Genomic DNA, 25,044 nt, shown 5'->3' on the forward strand with positions numbered 1-25,044 from the left:
AAATTCGAGGTTATGTTGTCTATAGGATTTGTGCTGATACCCCCTTTCATTTCTGATTAGAGAAATTTGAGTCCTCCTCCCTTTTTTAGCCTTGTTAGAGGCTTATTCATTTTATAGAATTTTTTTTTTAAAACAGCTTTTGGTTTCTTACTGATTTTCTGTATTCAATTCTTGTTTTCAGTTTCAGCTCTGATTCTTATTTTTTTTTTTTTCTGTTTACTGTGGATTTGATTTGCTCTTCTTTTTCTAGTTTCCTGATGAAACTTTGACAATTGATTTTAGATCTTTTATCTTTAGTAATACATGCATTCAATGCTATAAATTTCTCTTTTTGCACTTTTATTGCATCGACAAGTTTTAATGTTTTCTTTTCATATCCTTTTATTACTTTTTAAAGATTTATTTATTTATTTATTTATTTATTTATTTATTTATTTATTTAAGAGAGAGAGAGAGGGCACCAGCAGGGGGAGGGGCAAAGAAGGAGGGGTAGGGAAAGAGAGAGGATCTCTTAAGCATACTTGGTGGTAAGCATGGAGCCTAATGTGGAGCTTGTTCTCACTACTCTGAGATCGTGACCTAAGCCAAAACCAAGCATTGGGTGCTCAACCAACTGAGCCACTGAAGTGCCCCCATTCTCATTTTCATTTAGTGCAAAATTTGTCTTAATTTTTCTTGAGATATCTACTTTGACCCATGTGTATTTAGAATTATGGTGTTTAATCCTCTTGTATTTTGAGATTTTTCCCAACTATCTTTATGTTTTTGCTTCTGCATCTAAGTCCATTGTGGTCTGAGACCAAACATTTGTGATATATGAATATATATTAATTTTGAGATTTTATTTATTTATTTGAGAGAGAGAGACAGAGAGCACAAGCATGAGCAGGGTTTGGAGCAGTGGGAGAGGGACAAGCAGACTCCATTACGGGGCTTGATCTCATGATCCTGAGATCATGACCTGAGCTGAAATATAGAGTCCAATGCTTAACCAACTGAGCAAACCAGGCACTTTGTGATATATATAAGTATGTGTATATATATATGTATTTTTTTTAAAGATTTTATTTATTTATTCATGAGAGACACAGAGAGAGAGGCTGAGACACAGGCAGAGGGAGAAGCAGGCTCCCTGCAGGAAGCCCATTGTAGGACTCGATTCCAGAACTCTGGGATCACTCCCTGAGCAGAAGGCAGATGCTCAACCACTGAGCCACCCAGGCATCCCTGTGATTTATATTTTTAAAAATATATTAAGATATATTAGTGTTTATATATTAGTTAATATATTAGTGTTTTATGATTCAGAAGCTGTCCATCTTGGTGAGTGTGGCAGACATTAATTTAGGAAAATTCACACTCATTATTGCTTAAAATTACTTCTGTTCCTTTCTTTCTTTTTTTTCCTATAATTCCCATTATACATACATTATATCTTTTGTAACTGTCCCATAGTTCTTGGATATTTTGTTCTCCCCCCACCCCAGTCTTTTCCTCTTTGCATTTCAGTTTTGGAAACTTCTCCTGTCATATCTTCAAGCTCAGAGATTCTTTCTTCAATCGTGTCCAGTCTACCAAATCATTCTTCATATCTGTTATAGTGTTTTTGACCTAAAGCATTTTTTTATTGTGTTTTAGATTTTCCATCTGTTATCCATCTGTTATGTTGTCTATTTTTTTGTGTGAAAGCCTTTACACATTAATCTTAGTTATTATAATTCTTGGTCTGATAATTCTAACATTCCTGCCATATCTGATTCTGGTTCTGATATTGTTCAGGCTCTTCAAACTGTGTTTTTGCTTTTTAGTATGCCCTGAAAGTTTTTGTTGAAAAAGTGGACATGATGTATTTAGTAAAAGGAATTGTGGTAATTAGACCTTTAGTTTTTTTTTTTTTTTTTTAAAGGTTTAAATTTTTTTTTAAGGTATTTATTTATTTATTTGTGATAGTCACAGAGAGAGAGAGAGGCAGAGACACAGGCAGAGGGAGAAGCAGGCTCCATGCACCGGGAGCCCGACATGGGATTCGATCCCGGGTCTCCAGGATCGCGCCCTGGGCCAAAGGCAGGCGCCAAACCGCTGCGCCATCCAGGGATCCCTAATTAGACCTTTAGTAATATAGTGATAAAGTGTGGGGAGAGAGGAAGCTCTGATTGGTCTTATGATTACCTCTCAGTCTTTTGGTGAGCTTGTGTTTCTGGCTGTGAACCTCACCACTACTTCTCAATAGTGGGACAGGATGGCTAGAGAGGGCTAGGGTTGTATATTTCCCTTCCCTCAGGTCAGGTAGGCTCTGATAAAATCCCAGCAGGTTAGGCTCTGATAAAATAGTTTCTCTTGGGGGCAGACTTTGTTAAGAACAGAATACCCTGGTAGATTTCAAATGGTTCCTTTTCCCTTTAGCCCTGCAGGAAGCATGATGGGACTTTTCTCTACTATTCACTTTGAGAACCTAGTAGAGCTCCTAGAGATAAAACTCACAAATGTGTGCCCCCATCCCCTTAATGGGTTTCTCAGAGATTTTAACTCTCAGACTTATTCACATGGAGACTTCAGGAATTTGTCAATTACAATTCAAGTTTTCTTCTTGTTCCTGTGAAGGTTTTTTTTTTTTTTTTTTTCTGTGAAGGTTTATGCTTACAAGTTTCTCCTCTGTTGGGATGTGATTCTTTGTATCTGCCTATTTGTTTTTCCAGGGGGATAGTGGTTTGCTTTGTGATCTCATTTCTCTGATGAATGGAAGAAGAGTTGTTGATTTTTTCAGCTTGTTTAGCTTTTTACTTATTATTAGGATGGAGGGGCAACTTCGAAGCTGCATCATGCTAGAAACCGGAAGTCCGACTACTCAATGAGGTTAGAGGCTGAAGCAGCGTAACTGTGAAGCTAATGGAGGGTCTTCCTTGCATGCTCCATTCAAGGCCCTGGGAATGACCCAAGCAATGTGTTCACATGGTCAGATGACTTGTAAAATTTGCAAACTTTTATCTGTAATTGGCTAAGTCTCCTGTCTCCATGCAAACTTTCCCTCACATTTCCTCTGGTGTCAGGCATTTTGGGAATACAGTTATGATAGTCACTTCCCTGTGTAATTAGTGACCCCTTTGAAAGAATTGCTTCTGGAAAACTTCTACTGCCCACCTGGCATTATGACATGAAGATGAAACATCAGAAGTTATATTGTGATACAAGTGTGTCCGATAGTGCCAGGCACTGAAGTATGTGGACAGTGGAAGAGAAAAGCTTTTAAAAATAGGAAGCCAGAAGCTAATCTGTGGCAAATACTTCTAAACATCAACAAGTGTAGAATTGTAAGAGCATCTACTTCACATTATTACCTAATCAAAATGGTTGCTCCCTTTTGTCAGGAAGATATTTATTAATGTCAGGAATATATTTATTAATGTACAATTATGAATGCATCATATTTTTCCTTTTCTGGATGAGAATCACACGAAATAAAATTTGCCCAAGAATTCCTGGGTTTATCAGTCATAGACTTTAGAAATATTGCAGAGAAATGAACCTCTTGTCACACTGCTTACTGTGTTCCAATATGTCAGATCACTTCTTAGAGTATCTGACATATCTTGTCCTTAGAATGTTGTTGCAGTTCTAGATGAAATTGTACACAAAATTGCCAGCAATGCAGAAATACATACTGAAAAAATAAGTGCTTGGATGGCAAAATACCTACGCGTATTCATCAACTTAGTCAATGTAGTATAAGAGTAATTTGATTATATTTTATAATCTGTATGCTATGTATGCTAGCTCTGTACAAGGTAGCAACAACTTAAAACTGTATTTTAATTCCTCTTGTGTTGCAATTAATTTTGCGTATTTCTTCAGAATAGAAGCAAAAGAGGAAAAAGTTTATTAGAGATTTATCAGACAATTAATATAATAATGTTATTTTTCTATATTGTGTATTTTCGGTATTTGTGGAATGTGTACTTTCTGTATTTTGTACTTTTCCCCAATTACATTCCCTTTGGTTTCTAATTTTATATTTTTTATATTTGTGATTTTGTGTTCTTTTCCTTAAAGTGTGTCCCTTTAGGCCAGAAACCATTTGGCTGCACAAAAACTTAATCTTCCTTTGTTTCAGTGAACTAAAAATGTTTCTGTCCTATGAAAGTCAGGCGTTTTTCTACTAATCATAAAGATAATTAAGCACACAAGTACATATTGCCCTTCATTCAACTATGTTCTCCAATATTTATGAGACAATTGTTCACCTTTCATTTATACGTGTATGTTCAGATTATGAATTTGCAGAAATTGGGCCAATGAAGAACTTTTTTTAAAAAAGATTTTATTTATTTATTTGAGAGAGAGAGAGAGAGATAGAAAGAGCATGAGCAGGGGATGGGGCAGAGGGGCAGGGAGAGGGACAAGCAGACTCCCCACTGAGCACAGGGCTGGATGCAGGACTGAGATCATGACTTGAGCTGAAGTCACTCAACTGACTGAGCCACCCAGGCACCCCCCACAATGGAGAACTTTTAAATACCCTCCTCCCCCTTTCAGAGATGGGTCTTCTTTTTCCCTTGGTAAAGGTAGGCAGCATGGAGTGAAAGATGAGTCAGAGAATTGAGCTGGCTCAGAATAACAGAGGGAGATAGAGCTGGAGAACTAAATTAAAAAAAAAAAAAAAAGAATGTAGCTAGATCCTACTCTTGGTATTGGTATAAAAATGTAGCCAGGAGGGGGCAGCCCCGGTGGCCCAGCGGTTTAGCGCCGCCTTCAGACCGGGGCGTGATCCTGGGGACCCAGGATCGAGTCCCACGTGGGTCTCCCTGCATGGAGCCTGCTTCTCCCTCTGCCTGTGTCTGTCTCTCTCTCTGTGTCTCCCATGAATAAATAAAGTCCTAAAAAAAAAAAAAAAATTAAAATGTAGCCAGGAGGGATCCCTGGGTGGTGCAGCGGTTTGGCGCCTGCCTTTGGCCCAGGGTGCGATCCTGGAGACCCAGAATCGAATCCCACGTCGGGCTCCCCGTGCATGAAGCCTGCTTCTCCCTCTGCCTGTGTCTCTGCCTCTCTCTCTCTCTCTCTCTCTCTGTGACTATCATAAATAAATTTAAAAAATAAATAAAAATAAAATAAAATAAAATGTAGCCAGGAGATATCAGATGCCTGCAAATTACCTACCGAATACAAAGAAACCAAAAAAGTGAGTTGAAGTTCGAGAAATGGATGAGACCCAGAAGCTATTATCTATGTAAAAAAAAAAAAAAAAGAAAGAAAGAAAGAAACAAACAGAAAAGCTCCCAAGGAAATAAAAGGAATAGAAGACAAAAGATCAACTGAATGAAGGGCATACTGTTAAGTAGGAAGCTTTCTTGGAAATAATTTGAAAAGAACAATTGGTTCCCTTTTGAATAATTTCCATATGGGAAGCCAAAGCCTCTGCTATGTATTTTTTTGCCCAGCTTCAGATTTTGGTCTTCCTTCTGGGCTCACGTATCTAGTGAGCAGAATTAACATTGTTCTTCCGTAATTCCCACAGAGGCTTTGCCATTGGATCTCTATGAGTCCCCTGCTCACCTTTTCTTTTGGGACTTAGTTATTTCTGCTTAAGTGGAGCTGGGAGTTGCAATTTGCAACCGGCAGCTCAAGTGTCTGAAGCTCTTTGATGTTTTCATCATTGGAGAAAAAGCAAACTAATCTACAGATTATGAAACACACGTTCTAAGAGTACATGGGAGAAGGGATAAAGAAAATCCCAAATCTGAGGACAGGGTATGAAGTGCCAAAGCCCACAGTTAACACTTCCAAAACAGTGTGAAAGGCTTTTTGGTCAAAATACACCTGAAACTCACCAATTCATTCAGGTGTCTCATTTTATTATCCCCTCCAGCTTAAAAGGTAGTAAGATTCTTTAGAATTTCGGGGAGCAATCAGGTTAACAGAATAAAATATGAAACAAGTTTATCAAAGAATTACGAATTCTGAGCTGTGTTAAGAAATAAAGGGTCAGGATTTTAGCAAAACATCCCAAAGTCTCTGCACGGCAAATTACCTCCTCTGGAGAGCTGTACTGATATGACCCTGCTGGGTGTCACCAGATGCTTGTTTTGAAAATATTTTGCATTTCTTAGATGAAGGGCACGCGTTAACACTCCAGATTACAATAACATGGGCTATGTTTCAGCTACTTTAATTCACATCAATCTCACAACTTGGCAGAAACGTTTTTCACCCAGTCTGTGTTTGTTCTGGTCACACTGAGAATTTTATTTTTAGAAAAAGGTGTTTAAATAGGAACCACAAACACAGATTTTTAAAAATGTTATCTTGAAACTTATGAATGTGTTTTAGATTTCAGTCTTAGGAAATGAGATGCTAGTTAATTTCCATGCAACAGCTTATCCTGCCCTGATTGGAAAAGGAGAAAAGAAAACAAAGAAAAATAAATGTATCCTAGCAAACGCAAGAGAAAAACTTTTCTCTTTCCTTTCAGGGGTATAGAGAGTATAAGGGTGGAGAATTATTAGTTGTCTTCTGCTAGGATTATGTTTCATATTTTCATTTAAATTTTGTTCATGTGCTTCGAGGCCTTGTCATAACCAAAAAAAAAAAAAAAAAAAAAAAAAAACCCTGAATACCCAGAAATGCTTATTAAATCTAACAACACACCTGCTACAGATTAAATGCCAGTAGCTCCTTGACTCATAACATTACTTTTCACATCCCAATATCTTTTTTCACTGAGGTGTATCATTTTTTACTGCAGGAATCCAGAGAAACATGGGAGTCAGACATGCAGGCCAGTTAAAAGCAAACAAACCTTAACACTTAAACATTTTTGAGAAAACATTTGAGCTTGCAAAACTTATGATATTCATTGCCATAAAACACGATCCTGATCCTTTTGATAACCACATGCCTCTGCAGTACCAGCACGGTACTTTGAGTGGAATTGTTAAAAAAAATAAAAATAAAAATCTTACCTTCCTATGTCATAAGAATAAGAACTAAGAAAGCTCCCGTGTGCCAAGGGGGAGATCTTCTTGATAGATACCTCACCACTGTAAGCTACTTATGGTAGTTTATTTTTAGAGTCCGGGCAGCCTCCACCAGAGAGGCACTTTTTGGAGAAGGGAGGGACTGGGAGAGGACCTCAACCCAGGGCACAGCTGAAAGCAGCGAGGGAATTTACAGCTGAGCTGGAAGCAGCTGGGAGAAAAGGGCCCTATTTGGGAAGACCGAGCTACCCTAGGAGGCCAGTCCCATGTGTGGGACACAACTACAGATTTCAGGGAATGGTGATGCTCGGCAGAGGTCAGAGGCAGGTTTTAGGAAGAGGCTTCAGGCTTGGGCAGCAAATGAGGAGAAAGGAAACCCCTGAAACAGTAGCTGGCACATGGTCCAGACCAACACAGCTGTGGTCAGGGAGGCCATGGCCTCGTGGCAGGAGACAGTGCTGGGCGCCGGTCATCACACCCAGCAGCACCATAGGTTTCAGACCTTGCTAGTGTGTCTGAGCCTCGATGGGGGTCTGTACGTGATCTGCTCTGGTCACAGTTATCACCAGAGCGCACATTGTTGGTGTTAGGGTCTATAACTCAGAAACTTCCCGAAGTTTCTGACAAGAGCTACTTAACACAGGTTCCCTCAATCCACTTCTGTCCCATTCCGATCTGTTTTTAACTGAGAAGTTGGAGGAGTCCTTAAAAATGGATCTGATAATTTCACCTTCTGCTTAAATTCCATTGAAGGCGCTCTTTTGGCCTTTAGGCTCAAACCAAATCTCAACATGGTCTACAAATCTGTACGTCTAACCATCCTGCCCTCCAGCCCCAGTGGCTTTTCCCAGCTGTTCCACACACATGCTCCTGCTTTACCCTGTCTACTCTGCCTGAATTTCTCTTCCCTGTTTATCTGTAGAAGGAGCCTCTCGTTCTTTGGCTTGCAAGCCAAAAGTCACTTCCTCCTGCAGGCAGGGACTATACGAGGTCCCCTGTCCTTGATTCTCTTGTAGCTCTTCTTTTATATTCAAAGCAATTACCAAAAATAGTGATCAAATAATTAAGCCTGTAATTAACTGTTTAATGTTTGTCTTCCTGGCTGGCCCGAAAGCTCTACTGGACTAAGACCCCATCCATGTTGCCCTCCACATCAGACCTGCAAGGTAGGTGTTTAGTGAATAGATACTGAATTCTTGAATGCTAAGGATTGAGCATCTTGTCATCGTGTCTGTGATTATCACAGAATGTGACATCAACTAGGGTAGCATAAGAACAGCAATAAAATGAACCATATTTATGGGTTGCTTTACATACTATTAAATCCATTTTTCCAAATTTATTTTTTAGAGTTGGGGAAAATATTACTTATAGAAAATGAAAAAAAAAAAAAAGAGAAAACGAATTACCACATCAGTTTTTTGGAATTGATAAATGAAATGAATACTCTGTATTGGTGACTTTTTCCATGATCCATAAGCCACTAAATCTTTTTTTTTTTTTTTTTTTTGGTAAGATTTTATTTATTTGAGAGCATGAGGATGGGGGATGGGGCAGCTGGAGAAGCAAAATCCCTCAAAGCAGGACTCGATCCCAAGACCCTGGGACCATGAGCCAAAGGCAAACACTTAACCGACTGAGCCACCCAGGCATCCCCATAAGCCACTAAATCAAATGCAGTTTTCCACAAAGTCACATCAATCAACAAACCATAATAAGCCACTAAATCAAATGCAGTTTTCCACAAAGTCACATCAATCAACAAACCATAATACCCTCAACAGCTTAGAAGCTTTGGAATGTGGCAAGAGGCTCTTATCTCTCCTTCTTGTGGTAATACCTTGGAGCTGAAGTACAGCAATTGATATTATATCAATTCACCAATGGAGGGAGGATAGAGTGTACAGTTTCCTGCCTTTTATGCCCAAACACTGTCAAAAACCATTACGTGTGTAGTAGGAGTAGTAAATGGCTGCTCATCCAGTTTCTAACATGTCTCTAGAATCTGTTCCCTCTTCCTACTTCCTATTCCTGCTATCACTAGCTTGGTTTGGACTCTTTGTCATCCCCGCTATAGGCTATTTAGCAGTCTAACCAATTGCTTTCCTGCTTTTCATGTCTTCTCTCTCTAATCTTTCCATACTGTCCTGCAGCCAGAATCAGTGTTCTAAAATGTAAATATGGTCATTTAACTTCCTTAACCAAAGATCTTTTATGACTTATATATAGTTGCTTATATGAACAATTTTAAAACTTGAAAATAACAACCAAATCCTACTTTCAAGTAAAAAATATAGAAGAAATATATAAAAGGTACAAAATAGAGTGGAGTAGGGTGGGAGGGGCCAGAGCTTTGGCCTTTTGGCCTACTCTGTGCTTCCATTAGGGTACCTCTTTGGAAACTGTAGGCCTGTTGGATGCCCTGGTTGGCCTCAAAAAGGCTAATCTCTTCAGAAAAGCATTTGTGAGATTTCATCACCTGACCACATTTTTATTCTTCTAGCAGAACACCTCGCTGGTCCATTCATATACTTTCTAGCTCCTGGACTTGTTATCATTCTCTAATACTCCATGCTTTTTCATTCATTTTTGCCTTGGTGTATGCTGTTAATGCTAACTGCAAAGGCCACTTTACTGGTGAAATTTACGATCCAGTTTGAATGTCATCTCTTCTGAAAGCTTTTCAGACTCCTCCAATCAGAACTGGGACCTCTCCATCCCCAGCACTGGCTCTGTACTTAGCCCCATCACAGCCCTTAGCACATTATAGTGTCTGTGTCCTTATTTGATGTCAGAAGATATTTAATTCATCTTGGTGAGACTAGTGCTTCCCTAACATAATGTTAGGTGTTTGCTGAATGTAAGACAATTCTATCTGCTTCTCTTAGGAAGTAAAATTCCTAGGGGGTAAATTCAATGTAACTTTTTCCTCACCACCACTTCTCTTCCTCCGCAGTAGATACTGCTCTAGATTGAATGTTTAGGTCCCTCCAAATTCATATGTTGAAGTCCTAATCCCCAACGTGATGGTATTTAGAGGTGGGAGGCAATTAGTCATAAGGGTTGAGCCCTTCCCAAGTGGGATTAGTGAGGGAGATGATCTCTATCATGTACAGGAGAAGGTTGCTGTCTTGAGGCCAGGAAGCAGGATCTTACCAGATACCAAATCTGCTGGCACCTGGATCTTAGACTTCCCAGTCTCCTTTGGGAAATAAATGTTGTTTACCCATCTAGTCTATGGTATTTGTTATAGAAGCCTAAGCTTTCTCTCCTCTCTGACTTCCATAAACATTTCAACAAGACATGAATATCCCTCTCTTGGACTTTAAACCAGACTTTGGATCACTAAAGAAGAGTCTAGGGACACGATGGGCTCGCTCCATAGTGTACTGGAGAAGAAAAATGTAGCAGAGATGTCAAACCTTAAAATAAAAAATCTGAGAGAGAAAAATTGAGAGATTCAATTGTTTTTCCTCGTGTGGCATAGAGTGAATTTCTCAAAATCCAAAACTCAGATGTGCAAGAAAGAAAGATATTTAGATTTTTTCCCCCCTATATTCCAATTTTTCATTTAGAGTATCTCTTCTTCTTAATGGCAGTAACCACAACTTTAGTCAATTCCTGGCAAACTCAAGTTTTAACTCACGGCGTTTTAACTCAGATAATTCTCTGATTGCATTTAAGTAGACTCATGGCTCTGGGGGATACAACAGTATCTGGGTCTTAGTTACTAGTTGTCTATGCTGTTATTTGCTGTAATCATCATGTATGGTTTCCAGATGCAGTCACCACTTGACGGTGGCTTCTGTCGAGATTTCATGTTCCTATTACTCCCCAGCTGTATGATCCTCATGCCACACTGTTCCTTTGTCCGAATATGAATTCTCTCAGATGTCTTCGCTCTCTGTCAACTAATCCTGTACCTTTTTCAGGGGTTGTAAATCTAAGCCAGTTTGGACTTGGACAGCTTTAGATTACTTTAGTAAATAATAGTAACCACTGCAAAATTGAGTCACTCTTCATAAATTATGCCACAAATAAAGACCTTATTAAAAGAACATTTATTAGCAAGCAGGCTCGAAAACATGTGTACGAAGTGTAAGATTGATGAAGTTCCAGCTCTCTTTGTTCTTTTGGAATGCTCCAACTACCTCTTTTTTTTTTTTTTCCAACTACCTCTTTACATGAAATGTTTACTTGAATCAGATGGAACAGTATCCAGAGGCAGAATCCTGTGCTCTTAGAGTGAGCATTGGGCAACCAGAAATCCTCTGGCTCAATGACTGCACACAAGTTCATTGGTGGGTCAAGCCTCAGACAATCTCCATAAGGGTCCAGGTAATAGGCCAGTAGATTTTCATATTGTGTTAGTTATACAATGTATCTCGAGTTCCACTCTTTTCCCTAGTGAGACCCTATTTCTAACATTCCTTGTGCTAATTACAAAAGCTTCTGGGAGCGCCTATGTGGCTCTGTCGGTTGAGCATCCAACTCTTGATTCTGGATCAGGTTATGATCTCAGGCTCGTGGGATCTGGCTCCACCCTCAGCAGGAAGTCTGCTTGAGATTCTCTCCCTCTGCCTCTCCCCCTGCTCACATGCTTTCTCTCTCTCTCTCTCTCCCAAATAAATAAATAAATCTTAAAAAAAAAAAAGAAAAGAAAAGAAAAGAAAAAAAGAAAAGAAAAGAAAAGAAAAGAAAAGAAAAGAAAAGAAAAGAAAAGAAAAGAAAAGAAAAAAGCTTTTGGTATTTAAGCAGATATACGGATAGTAGAAGGCATATATTCATATGGTTGTCTCTGGAGTATGGGCTTCTTGATTTGCCTGCTGATTGCTCCTGGGACTTTAATTCCTGATTTGGGTAATCTCTTAGTCCGTTTGGGCTGCTATAACAAAAATACCATGGGATGCAGTTCATTGAGCACTCAATTCTTGGTTTTAGCTCAGGTTGTGATTTCAGGGTTGTATGACTGAGCCCTGGGTTGAGCTCCCCAATGATATGGAGTTGGCTTGGGATTCTCTGTCCCTCCCCCTCCACTCCTCATGCTCATTCTCTCTCTTTCGGAAATAAATAAATAAATCTTTAAAAGACAACAACAACAACAACAACAAACCAGACTAAGTGTCTTAAATGACAAATACATATCTCACACAGTTCTGGGGGCTATGAAGTCAGAGATCAAGGCACCGGCAGATTTGGTGTCTGGTGAGAGATCGCTTCCTGGTTTATAGATAGATGTCTTCTTATTGCTTCCTCTCATATGGAGAGCAGAGCGAAAGGGCTAGAGCTCTTTGTTTTCCTATATGGACACTAACTATATCATGGAAGTTCTACCCTCATCGTCTAATTACCTCCCAGAGCCCCCACCTCCAAATATTACATTAGGGCTTCAACATACGAGTTTTGAGAGACAAACATTCAGTGTATACTTGGAAACTAACTGAACCTTGAGTTGTAACTTGAACTAATCAGTCTATAATATTCATTGGTTAGGTTAAAGGATTTTAAATTTGTTCCCTTTGTACTCTGCCATAATCACTATCCTTTTGGGCAATGGTGGACCTATGTTAAATTGCCTGGGTTTGAGTGGAGGGTGGAGTGGGATGGAGTGAGGATCTGTGTATTAGTACTTCAAATTACTATTTTACCTTGTAAGTGTACTTTCCTCTCTTGTGAGGAAACGAAATCAGTTTTCCCACAAACTATCAGCAGGAGGTACATAACTCTCTTAGATAAATGTTAACATTTTCCTTTGTGACAAGGAAAGCCTACTGACAAGTTGGGTAAGAGAAAAATTTAAACTGACCTGATCTAATTTAGAAAATAAATCTTGGAGCTTTTCTTTTCTTAACATAAAGTAGTTTATCCTCATTTTAATTAATCTTTACACCACAGAAGGTTGCCTTTTCTAATTAACACATAAAAAGGCAGTGATTATAAAGAACTTTGAAACATCTTAATTCCTAAGTATGGAAACCGTGCAAAGAGCAAAAATAATTTTAAGAAACTCAATAGTATCTGGCACACAGTAGGACTTCTCTGTATATTTGTTTTTGAATGCATGATTGAATAAGTGAAAGTTTGATACTAAAAGACCTCATGTCTGTGGACATTAAAGCATACGAAAGAAAGGCATGACAACCTTTGTACACTAGAAACTTGTAGATGATTGAGAGAATTTGTTTCTGTGGAAATTATTATAGAGAAAACAACACTCTGCCAAAATCTGATGGAACAATTAGGATAAAGCATCTCCAGTGACTCTCTCCCATCTGTTCCTTTGAACTTGAAGCCCAGTCTCAGGGTCTGAGACATTCTGCTGGAGACAGAGAACTGCTATGGAGACAAGAGGGGAAGCCCCAAGAAGGCTTTTGCCCTACATTGAGTGCCAGAACACAGAGTAAGGCAGAAATTATCTGCCAGAAGAAATTAAGAAACATTTACCAACTCAGGGGAGTAATTTATTTTATTTTATTTTATTTTTTTAAATCAAACTAATGCCAGAATAATTTAAAAGGTCAAATGCTTTTATAAGGCTTATAACAAAAGTCCCTCCTTTACCTCTCTCTATCCCTTTTCCAAAGGGGCAACCATTTTTTTTTTTTTTAAGATTTTTATTTTTAAGTAATCTCTACATGTAGCATAGGGCTTGAATTTATGGAGGATACAAATTTGGCTTTCTGACCCCTCTATTTCTCTCTCATTTTGTCTTTGTAGGGAAGGAAACATAATTTTCTCTCTACCCTTGTGAGTTTTTGGGTGACATCCCTGGGTAACATAAATAGGGAGAATAAAGGGACTTTTAGGAAAGATGAATGGGCCCTTAGAAGAATAGATAATAGGTATGATATTGTTTAACAAAGTTTGTCTGGGTGGGGATGGTGGCCACCTTTTATCTCCTCTCTTGTTGTTGCACTATTTCTTTTCTGTTAGTGCTCCCCAGTTCTTAGTTATGCTGCTTCCAAGAATGAAGCGGGAGACCAGATGAAGAGTGGTGAGCAGCAAAGCAAGGTTTATTGAGTGATAATAAAGCAAAGTTTATTGAGCGACAGTACAAAGCTCCCGAAGAGGGAGGGGACCAGAAAGGGTTGCCCATTTGGGGTTTAAATCTAGGAGTTTTTATGGGCTCTTTTACTCTGAGATTAACCCTCCAGGTGCCTGTCACCCAATCAGGTTTTTGTCCACATGCTCATCTACCTATCAGGTAGTTGTTCATGTGGGAAAGGTGGAGGGCTCCTTCCAGGGTGGTGTTTCATACTCTTGGGGATCAAGAGGGCAGGCAGCTGCCACTTCCCTAAGGCAAGCCAGCCAGCCACAGGCCATCAGATCAAGCTCTTTGTTTAAACAACCAACTGGCTGTTCAACTGGCCCCCAGGGCCAGGGTTAAGACTCCCAAAGCCATTCCCTTCCCTTCTGCAATGTTCACATTGTATAAGTCCTCCCGGTAGAACGAGTAAAGTCTAGAATGACAAGATGGGTTTTTTTTCCTTTTAAGAGTAGTTTTCTTTTGGGGGCAGGGGTCTCTTGTCTCTGCTTGCCTTTCTTCCAACTATCCTCCTTCACTGTGATGAGAGTCAATCTTCCCTGGTTGAAGACACTCCCTGGGGAAAGGATTTCTGACAACTGAGTCCCCCTTGTTTTTTTTTTTTTTTAAGATTTTATCTATTAAAAAAAAAAGATTTTTATCTATTTATTTGAGAGAGAAAGAGAGAGAGCATGCACAAGAACTGGGGAGGAGGGGTGAGGGTAGAAGCAGACTCCCCACTGAGCATGAAACCAAATTCAGAGCTTGGTCCCAGGACCCGAGATCATGACCTGAGCCAAAAGCAGGTGCTTAACCAACTACGCCACTCAGGTGCCCTGACAATTGAGTTTCTTTGAAAGAATCTGTCTTTCTGGTTAGCTCAATTGGTTAAGTGTCTGATGCTTGATTTCTGCTCAGGTTGGGATCTCAGGATCCTGGGATCCAGCTCCATATTGATCCCTGAGCCCCGTGTTGGACTCCCCACTCAGCAGAGAGTCTGTCTGTCTCTCTCTCCCTCTGCTTCATCCTCTGCTCTCCCCTAACCCCCGTCCCTTAAATAAATAAATAAATCTCAAAAAAACAAAAACAAAAACCCAAAAAACTCTTCCAGCAAATGAGAGCCCAGATACAACCTCTCCCTGCATTAGCTTTTTTTCAAGGGCCCACAGCTCAAAATAGTTAATATATAAAAATGGCATATTTTGGAGTAGCATATTCTGCTTCTATTCATCTTGCTAGCCATCTTCCTAATACAATGATATAATTTTTTGTTAAATCATTATTTAGTATTTATTCTCATAGGACTATGTAAATACTAGCTCCATCATGTAGCTTGCTTGCTTTCTTTCTTTCTTTCTTTCTTTCTTTTCAAGATTTTATTTATTTATTCATGAGAGACACAGAGAGAAAGAAGCAGAGACACAGGCAGAGGGAGAAGCAGGCTCCATGCAGGGAGCCCGATGTGGGACTGGATCTGGGTCTCCAGGGTCATGCCCTGGGCGGAAGGCGGTGCTAAACCGTTGCGCCACGGGGGCTGCCCTGTAGCATGCTTTCTGATTCAATTTTTTCTTTTTTTTCTTCCATGGAATATTTGCCTTAGTTTTGCTTGTTTGGTTGTTTGGTTTTCTATGTATTCATGCCCTATCTTCCACAGAGGTACAAATCTCTCTCTATATAAACACATCAGGCATTTATTTTGTTTCATTTTTTCTTGGTGCATTCAGGATATGTTGTAAATAAGAGAATATAGGTCCTGGGTGTAGACTGCTTGGTTTTGAATCTTGGCTGCACTACTCACTAGCTGAGATCTTGCCTCGGTTTCCTCATCTGTAAAAATGGAGAAATAATGAGGCTTATCTCATAAAATTGTTAAAATGATGATTTAAGCAGGGTGCCTGGCTGGTTCAGTCAGTGGAGCATGCATGCAGCTCCCGATCTTGGGGTTGTGAGTTCAAGCCCCACACTGGGTGTGGAGATTACTTAAAAATAAAAGTCTTTAAAAAAAAGGCACTGATTTAAGCATTAATAAATAGAAAGCATTCGGCAGGATCATTGAAATATCCCTCCCCTTGCCTTGTCTTGTTGTGAACTCTTTGTGCTGTGTGTCTTGGAGCACATGTCTCCTCTTTCTTGCTTCATTTCTCATTCTGGGGAAGTATATCCACTGGTAAAGTGTTTCTCAAACTTTTGCTTGTACGCAAAGGGCTTGTGATGGTAGAGCCCCACACTTAGAGTTTCTGCTTCAGTAGGTTCAGGGTGAGATGCTATAATTTGCATTTCTAAACAAGTGTCCCAGTGATGCTCTGGCAGGTTTAGCAGCTTCCTGAGAATGAACATTTAAGAGATAAAACTTCTGAGATCTTGCTTATCTTAAAAAGTCTTTGTTCTGTTGTCACACTTGGTCAATAATTTGAATAGGTTAAAATTCTAAGCTGCAAATCATTTTCTTTTGGAATTTTGACTACATTGTAGCTTTCAGAGCTGTTCATCAACCAATATCATTTTCATTCCTGATCACTTTGTGTGTGATCTGCTTTTTCTCTCCAGAAGCTTTCAGGATTTTCCAATTAACACACACACATACACACACCAAAGCATGTTATAAAAAAAACTTCAGGATATCTGGAATAAAATTGGATGATCACTGGGCCCCTGAGCTCCTAAAATCTGAGAAGTTACCTTCTTCAGTTCTGGGAATTTTCTTGATGTGTTCTCTTTGATAGTTTCCTCCTACCCATTTTCTTTGTTCTCTAATTCTCGAACTTTTGGCACTTGAATGTTGAACTTTCTTGCTGATTTTCTTTTTTTCAATGTCGTCTTATATTTTTTACTTATTGGTGGTTTTATTTACTTTTGGACAACTTCAACTTTATCTTTTCAACACTTTTACTCACATTTTTATTTCCACCATATTTTAATTCTGGGAGTGCTTCTTTTCTGAGGATTACTTTTAAGAAAGCGTCTTGTTTTTATTTCATGGGCCTGTAATAGTTTCTCCTCTCTAACTGAGGATACTAGAGTTTTGTTTATAATATTACTTTTTACTTCTTGTGCTCTATGTCATTCGCTTTTCCTTCTTCCTATTTTGGCCTCCTCTTTCATATTAAAAGCCTTCATCATGCCCAATGATCCTTGACTGTCTTTTTATATCTAACAGTAAAGTATTAGAAAGATGATTGAAAGCCCTGTGTGTACCGATGGAGCTTATTAAGTGCTGGCTTCATTGTTGGATGATTAGGACCAAACCTGGCTCGCTCTTTAGGGAATCTGTGGCTGTCAGCCTCTGTGGGACTCTTCTTTCTTGGGTTAGTCATTTTCTCTGGAGAGTGATTTTCTCATCTCTTGTTTCAGGTTTATAGTTCAGGCTGTCAGATTCTTGGAACAGATGGGAAAAACTTATTGAAGATTTTGCCATTCAGACGAGATTTTTCACTTAATCCTGATTTTCATCATGGCACGCATCTCCTGTCCCCAGTCCTGCCTGTTGTCAAGTTCACATTCCCTTTGATTCAGTTTCCCCAAAGAGAAAACCTCTAGTCTTCTGCTGGAATTGGTGACAGGTAGACTCCTAGTTGCAGGAAGGTGGGGAGTTGATGTAGAGATTTGAGTGATTTTTATACCCAACTTTCAAAAACTAGTAGGACTTGCACTACTCTTGAACACCAACCCCTCTTCTTTCAGAAGTGCTTTGTTTCTCTAATTGTGGAGCCCTTCTGGGGTTTTGTGGGGAAATTTATTTCCTTGATTTTCTGTTTTCCTTTGATTTATCATCATTCAACTACCTGCTTTTAGTTCTCAAAATTTTGTCACTCTTTCTCTCTGTTGTCATTTCTTATGTATTCTTATTCTTCTGTCTTTATACATTTTGTTAGATAGGAATGGAGGCAAAGAAGTATATTCGAGTTAAAAGATTTCACCGAGGGGATCCCTGGGTGGCACAGCGGTTTAGCGCCTGCCTTTGGCCCAGGGCGCGATCCTGGAGACCCGGGATTGAGTCCCGCGTCGGGCTCCCGGTGCATGGAGCCTGCTTCTTCCTCCTCCTGTGTCTCTGCCTCTCTCTCTCTGTCTATCATAAATAAATAAATAAATCTTAAAAAAAAAAAAAAAAGATTTCACCGGAAGTTAAGTGCATTTTTCAAAATAGATCGAGAAATATATGAACCCTTACACATGAAATCTGATTAGTGAAATACCTTTTGTAACTGTAATGGTCCTTTGAATAACCAATTTGGGCTTACTATGGAGAAAAAAAGAAATAAAAAAAAAAAAAAAGCTTTGCACGGTGGCAGTATCGTAGCCAATGTAGTTTATCCGAGATGCAATTATTGCTAATTAAAAGAAAAATATATCCTTGGGAGTTACTGGTCATCTAATTGGTTGTTTATTTTCTATGCTACCGGGTTGTTCAAACTAAAAATTTTGACTTTATCCTTAAAATACCCTCTTTAAAAAACAAAACAAAACAAAACAAAAACTCTTTTTCTTCCTCATATTCAATTTTTCCCTAAGTTTGATTTATTTTTCTCTGTCTTCATTGCTCTGAGCTTAGTTCAGACCTTTTGCCATCTCTACCATATACTAGAGAGCCCTTATATAGTAATAGCTTCTGTGATGGTTAATTTTATGCGTTTTCTTGGCTGGGCCACAGGATGCCCAAATATTTGGTCAAACATTATCTAGATGTTTCTGGGAGGTATTAGGTAAGATTAACATTTAAATGAGTGGATTTTGAGTAAAGCTGATTGTCCCCCATGATGTGGGTGGACCTAATCCAATTAGTTGAAGGTCTGAATAGAGCAAAAAGCTGGCCACCCCTTAGTCAAGAGAGAACTTTCCACAAACTGCCTTTGGACTTCAATGGCAATGGAATGACTTTGCGGTGCTATAGCAGACAGCCTTTGAACTAGAAACAAGGCATCAGCTCTCCTGAGTCTCTAGCTTATCAGCCCAACCTGCAGATTTTAGACTTGTTATCCTCCATACCAATTCCTTAAGATAAATCTCTTTCTATAATGTATACACCTCCCATTGGTTCTGTTTCTCTGAAGAACCCTAATACAGCCTCCTTCTTGACTTTAATTTCACCCTTATTATTATCCATTTTCCAAACCACAATACCCAAGTATATTTAAAACTCAAATAGGATACTTTCACTTAGCTGTTTAAAAGATCTTCAGTATCTTCTCTACAAGACAACCTTTTTCAAAGTTTCAAGTTATCTTTCCAACTTTATGCCCAGCCCCTCACTGGTGAAACACACTATGGTCTTTTCTCCTGTCTTTTTGCATGGGTGGTTTCTTTTGAAAATGCCCTCCCTCTTTTACATCTGGAAGACTGGTTTTCTTTTGAGTCCCACTCATGTGTCACTCATATGAAGTGTTACCAAGGCTTTTCCTCTCCCAACCAAGCGGAGGGTTTCTTTTTCTAGCGCCACAAAACTTCTACCATGGTATATATGGAAAGAAATACAACCAAAATTGGTCATATTGCATTGGGGTTATTTGTTTACGTTTCTCTTTCTCATTAGATTCTAAGACTTTGAGGAGACTAGCACATAGAAAGTATGCCATGCCACCTGGGTGGCTCAGCGGTTGAACATCTGCCTTTGGCTCAGGGCATGATCCTAGATTCCTGGGATCGAGTTCGGCATCTGGCTCCCTGCATGGAGCTTGCTTTTCCCTCTGCCTGTGTCTCTTTCTCTCTCTGTGTGTCTCTCATGAATAAATAAATAAAATCTTAAAAAAAAAAGTATGCCATGAGCATTTATTTAATTGATATTACTAGAATTGTATTTGAGATTCCTTCAGCATTTTTTTATTGCAACTGGAAGGTGAATGAAAAAAAAAGTAATTTCACTGCAAATGTACTGAAACTTTAATTCTGTATATCACCGCTGACATAATAAATAAAAATGAATACTGTTTTATGTTTTCTGGTACAATTATTCTCCCTCCCTGCCCCCAGGTGGAGGGCTGCCCTCATTGGTTCCCACCTTTTTGTTTTTACTCCTAACTCAAATATTCTAATTGTTTTAGTGTTTTATAGTTTCTGTTCTATGACTGCCTCAACCTTTTTTGAAAATTGAGAGTTCATAAATAATTAATAGCCTAAGCCAGCCTATTGTGTATGTTCCCAGGAGACTTGATTAGTTGTTTTTTCTTTTGTGAGACTTTAAATACTGTTAAGAAAATGAAGCACCAGAAAAATATTAAACATGAAGGAGGTATAAATGAACTGTTACTTCCTTCTCTCTTTCCCAGAGTCTACTTCTTCTCAAGAGGGAGCCTCATCCTTAGGGCTCCGGAAGTTAGAAGAAATAATATCAGGCAGGCTCTTGATATAATCCCGCACTTGGCCCCACTTTCCGGAGTTGATCTCCAGCTTCAGTGCTCTGAAGAAATGGAAGCCTTTCCCATCACACTGTGTCGGGTTGTGGATGCTTCCAGGCTGTGGGACCATGGCTCCGAGGCTGTCCAAGATGTGGGTTTTATCCCACTCTAGTTTCCCTCCAGCTCATGGCATTTCCCTTTTAGGAGAATCTTCTTCCTGACCTCACAAAGTTTCTTGCTTCTTTGTTGACTTCCCTGATATTTGTGATGTTTTATGTCAGTTGACTTTTATTTTTTTTCAATTCAAGTTAAAGTTTCAGCCTTTTGTTATTGGGCTCTTAGGGCAGCAGCTGTGCAAACGTGGCCTTTTCTTTGTTGCTAGTAGCTGAGCCTGGAAAAGGAGGGGAGAAGCTGTCAACTTCTCTATTAAGGCAGATCCTCCTTTGTTTATTTTAGGGAACTACTCCATCTCTTTTAATGCTTGAGTTTTTTTTTTTTTTCTTTTAAAGTTCTTGTGGGGTTATTGGATTCAGTGAACTTCAATTCCTGTTTAATCCCACCATCTTCCTCCTTAATCTTTTCAAAATTTTGTTCTGGAGTGAGAGTCACCTGAGGAACCAGGGACCAATGTAAATCTACAGCAGGACACCTCCACAGAAGAAATCTTTTGTGTAGGGATTCTAAGACTTTTTTTTTCTACTAATAAGTATGCAGAATAAAGCTTTTCTCTTAAGACAAGGCTGGTGGAAGCAACATGAGCCACCTAACACAGCAACATAGCAGCACCAATAAAGATTTCCTTTTCTGGTTTCCAGGAAAACAAAGTCTGAGCTCTGGAAAGAATACTGGAGTCTTGTTCGTTACACCTGTGGGGGTCAGGGTTGACAGCAGCTCGCCTCTCTCCCTAACCTGAGTTGTACAGTCTCTCTTTACCCAGTATCATCCCGAGAAAACAATGAGAAGCGGCTCATGGTTGGGAGAATAACCATCCAAGGAAACCCAACCCGGAGCATGTTTTTGATTAATTATTCCTCTAAAATGAGACGTGCGGTAAAAGTTTGGGTTCAGGTTTGGTATGCTGCCCCTTCCCACCTCTGACATTCCCAGTCTGCCCGGTTTCGTTTGTCGAGCTGCTCCTCCTCGTATCAGTTTTAACTGTGAGCTGAAATTGAAGTCCTTATTTAGAGAAAGAGAAGCAACCAACTTAATGCAACACCCTGTAAATGGTAATTTTTTTGGAGGTAAGCGAAACTGGTAAATAGTTTCGGGCCCCTTTTATTGTACTGGACTCTAGCTGCGAAGATACAAATTGTGTTGGTCAGAACTTTGTAAATCTTTTCTTTCTTCTCCTCAAAGGGAGACTCCATAGGTGGGCAAACAAAAGCCCTGCAGGTGGCCCCATGCGGAGATCAGCTCGCAGAAGTAGCACAACGGAGCTGCAGAGGTGGCGGTGAGGAGGGAGGGAGTGTTTTGGAAGATCAGCCTTCAGGATGCAGCTGTTTTCTGGCTCGGTATTGGCCACTCTCCAAAAACTGAAGAGAAGGAAAAGCTTATACAAACGACAGAAAGTTCATGCATATTATAAAAATGTGCTGCTTTCCTGCAGAATCATACCAGTGTCACCAGATCGAATAAACGAGGCCTTCCACTCATGTAAAATATGATAATTATTACTATCTAAGAGGTATTTACCATGTGCCTGGTATAATGGGAGGCCCAATGTGTGTGCATTATCTGATTTGATCTTGACCGTCAATATTAGTTTCTTTTTACAAGGGAGAGAATGAGCTCAGTGAGATTAGGAAACTTGTCCAATGGGATGCAGCTAATTAAAAGTGTATGCATCGCTTTGACATATTCTGTGGATTGGAACACTCCTTTATATGAACTCAGTAATTTAGCAGTAAGTCTTGTACTCAATTTATCTGAGAACCAGTTGTTTGAGAGCAGACCTTTTAAACTAAAGGGCACATGAAATCCTTGTTGCAGGCCAACTATTCTTTCAATGTAATAATTGTATATTGAGTGTCTACTATGGCTGCTCTGTAAAAACAGGTGCTGGATATATAGCAGTTGATGAAAGCTGATCAATTGTAAATAGAGCTACATAATTATTGCACTACTCACACTACATTGGCCTTTGACTTTGTAAACTCATTTTTGGAACAACACATACAAGGGAGTTTCAAATTGTCTTCTGCCCAATTGCATTTCATATTACATGCCACATCCAGAATTTATAATGATCATAACATCTAAGGTAAGCCTTGGACTATGTCTAACTCAATTAAGTCCACATTTCCAATGGACATTTCCAAGATTTCTTCTTGTGGAGTTTAGTATTGGCTCATGAAGTAAGAATATGGGAAAGTGGTTTCTTTTAAAAATGGAAATCATGCATATTAATGACCTTGATAGGAACTGCTTTTATTAATCTCTGTAGAGAAGAATTTTCTTTCTTTCTTTTTTTTTAAGATTTTATTTTTTTATTTGAGACACACAGAGAGGTGGAGACATAGGCAGAACGAAAAGCAGGCTCCCCACAGGGAGTCCAAAGATGGACTGAATCTCAGGACCCCAGGATCACAACCTGATCCCCAGATGCTCAACCACTGAGTCACCCAGGTGCCCCAGAAGAATTTTCAAAAGCAGGTAGTACATATTTAGTAGCAAATTCAATCTAACAATAGGTAAATTTTTGTGTTGTTTTGTTGTGATATGCAAGAGTTTAAGCTTGAATGGAAAGGGAAAAGTTTTGATGAATTTTTTAGTTTTGCTATGCCTTTTTCCTTTGTTGGTACCACTATACAAAAAAAATGACCTTTTCTAAGTGATGGTTTACATTAGCAAGAGACACAAAATCTTTTGGGAGTGAGATTGTTTTTAATATGCAAAAGATTTTTGAATTACTGCAGAGTGCAAGGACTAGAGCAGAAAGAAGCTCTTAATTGATAATGTACCCAGTAGGGAGCTTATCCATTTAGGTGTAACATTTCAGAAGCCACTGGGAGAAGGGAGTGGGGGTTGGGAGAAGAAAGAATGCTTTTGAAACTGAGTACTTAGGTGAAAAATGATGCCATATATTTGGTTGTATGTCTCTTCTTTGAACCTGTTTTTAAAAGGGAACAATATACAATAGAAGGTTTGGAATAATTTCACGACATATTAAAACCACACATAAAATGCCAAGAAGATGCAGGAAATTAAAACCCTAAAGGCTCATTTTTTTTTTGCTAGGATGGATAGCTTCTCCAAAATGTATTTGCAAATCATCAAGAACTCAACTGAGACAGTGAATTCAATGATCCAGTGAATCAAAGAGGCTGCAGTGATTACTTTTAACTAATTCTTTGTTTAGATTAAATTGAACAAACGGCCTTTCCAGGCAGTTTTGATATTGGACTATTTTTTCACTAGAGGAACATAAACTAATCGATAACTCTTATTTAAGTTATTAGAATGGCTTGAGAAATTTAAATAATTAAGGAAAACCCTTCAGAATTTGAAGAGCTGAGCCACTAACAAGAGGCATGCGTGTAATTGTTTGTTTAGCAAAGTACACCACATGGGTGAATTGCAGTGTTGAACATAAAACAATACATATTTGGTGGTGATTAGTTCTCTTAAACACTACTGGCTAAACTTCTATATCTTCCTATGTCTACATTTCCAATAAAGAAGGCTATTACTGACTTAAAGTCCATTCGAATCAAATGGTGGAACATTTTGCCATTTTAGGAACTTTTTAAGAGCCCCAGTAATACCACAAACGAATACATGTGCTAATGTACATTATATAATCAGAAATAAGTGCATTTTCCTTTTTTAATGTTTCAATGCTAGGAGAATACAAGTTTTTAAATTCATTTCAGGAACTGAAACAGAATTCTGATGTGACACAGAAAAAAAAAACAGCAAAATTGAGCTTTCGATGCTTCAGGCATTCATAGATAAATGAGAATGTGAATACTTGCCACTATAAGGGAGCTCTGCATTTAATATTATCGCTCCTATTTGACGATGATGCTCACAGGTTGACTGCAATGCCAAAAACACACACAAAAAACTTTGTTTTCAGGACTCTTTGTATCCATTAGGGCATTAGCCAAGTGACTGTAACTTGGAGACTTGACAATAAAATGGTACAACCTAGAAAATAATGTATTTCTTTCTTTGTTAATAATAGTCCAGAGGCAGGTGAGCTGACCAGCGCAAGTAGACAGCTGTGTTTCACAAAGTTGTGCAGGGATCTGGGTTCTTCCCAGCTCCAGATTATAGCCTTTTGTATGGTGGCCCATCACCACTGCCACTGCCACCGCCACTGCCACCACCACTGCCATCACCATCACCATCACCACTACCGCCACCACCACCACTACTACCACTCTGTGTTCCAACCACTAGGAGGCAAAAAGAAGTACAGGACACCCTGGTTCCTCTTAAAGTTATGACAGTGTTGAACTTCATCTGGGCTCTGTGATCCTGGAAAACAGCAGTGGTTCAAGGAATCCTCCTTCCCCCCACTCTGCATTCTGGGAAACAGTTTACTGCAGTGAACCACCCTGACCCAGGACTTAGATGAGACACAGACCCTTCAAATTCCCATTCTTTGCTTCCTAAGTGGTTAGCTGAACTGTTTTGTCTCCACTGATCAATGTGAACAAAATGCTTATTAGCCAAGCTTTGGTTAAGCTTTTCTCTGCCCCTGGGGCTCCTGAACTTT

The 25,044-nt window shown here is 39.2% G+C and overlaps 1 long non-coding RNA gene across 1 annotated transcript; it reads left to right on the top strand.

Moving 5' to 3' along the window:
• Positions 1-1,309: 1,309 nt before the first annotated feature.
• Positions 1,310-24,357, top strand: LOC140616862 (uncharacterized). Its single transcript, XR_012017189.1, has 3 exons — positions 1,310-3,308; positions 8,083-8,134; positions 21,678-24,357. It is a non-coding gene; the product is annotated as an uncharacterized lncRNA (long non-coding RNA).
• The last annotated feature ends 687 nt before the right edge of the window (positions 24,358-25,044 follow it).

This window comes from Canis lupus, chromosome 25 (genome assembly GCF_048164855.1).
Source record: "Canis lupus baileyi chromosome 25, mCanLup2.hap1, whole genome shotgun sequence".
Classification (NCBI taxonomy): Eukaryota; Metazoa; Chordata; class Mammalia; order Carnivora; family Canidae; genus Canis; species Canis lupus.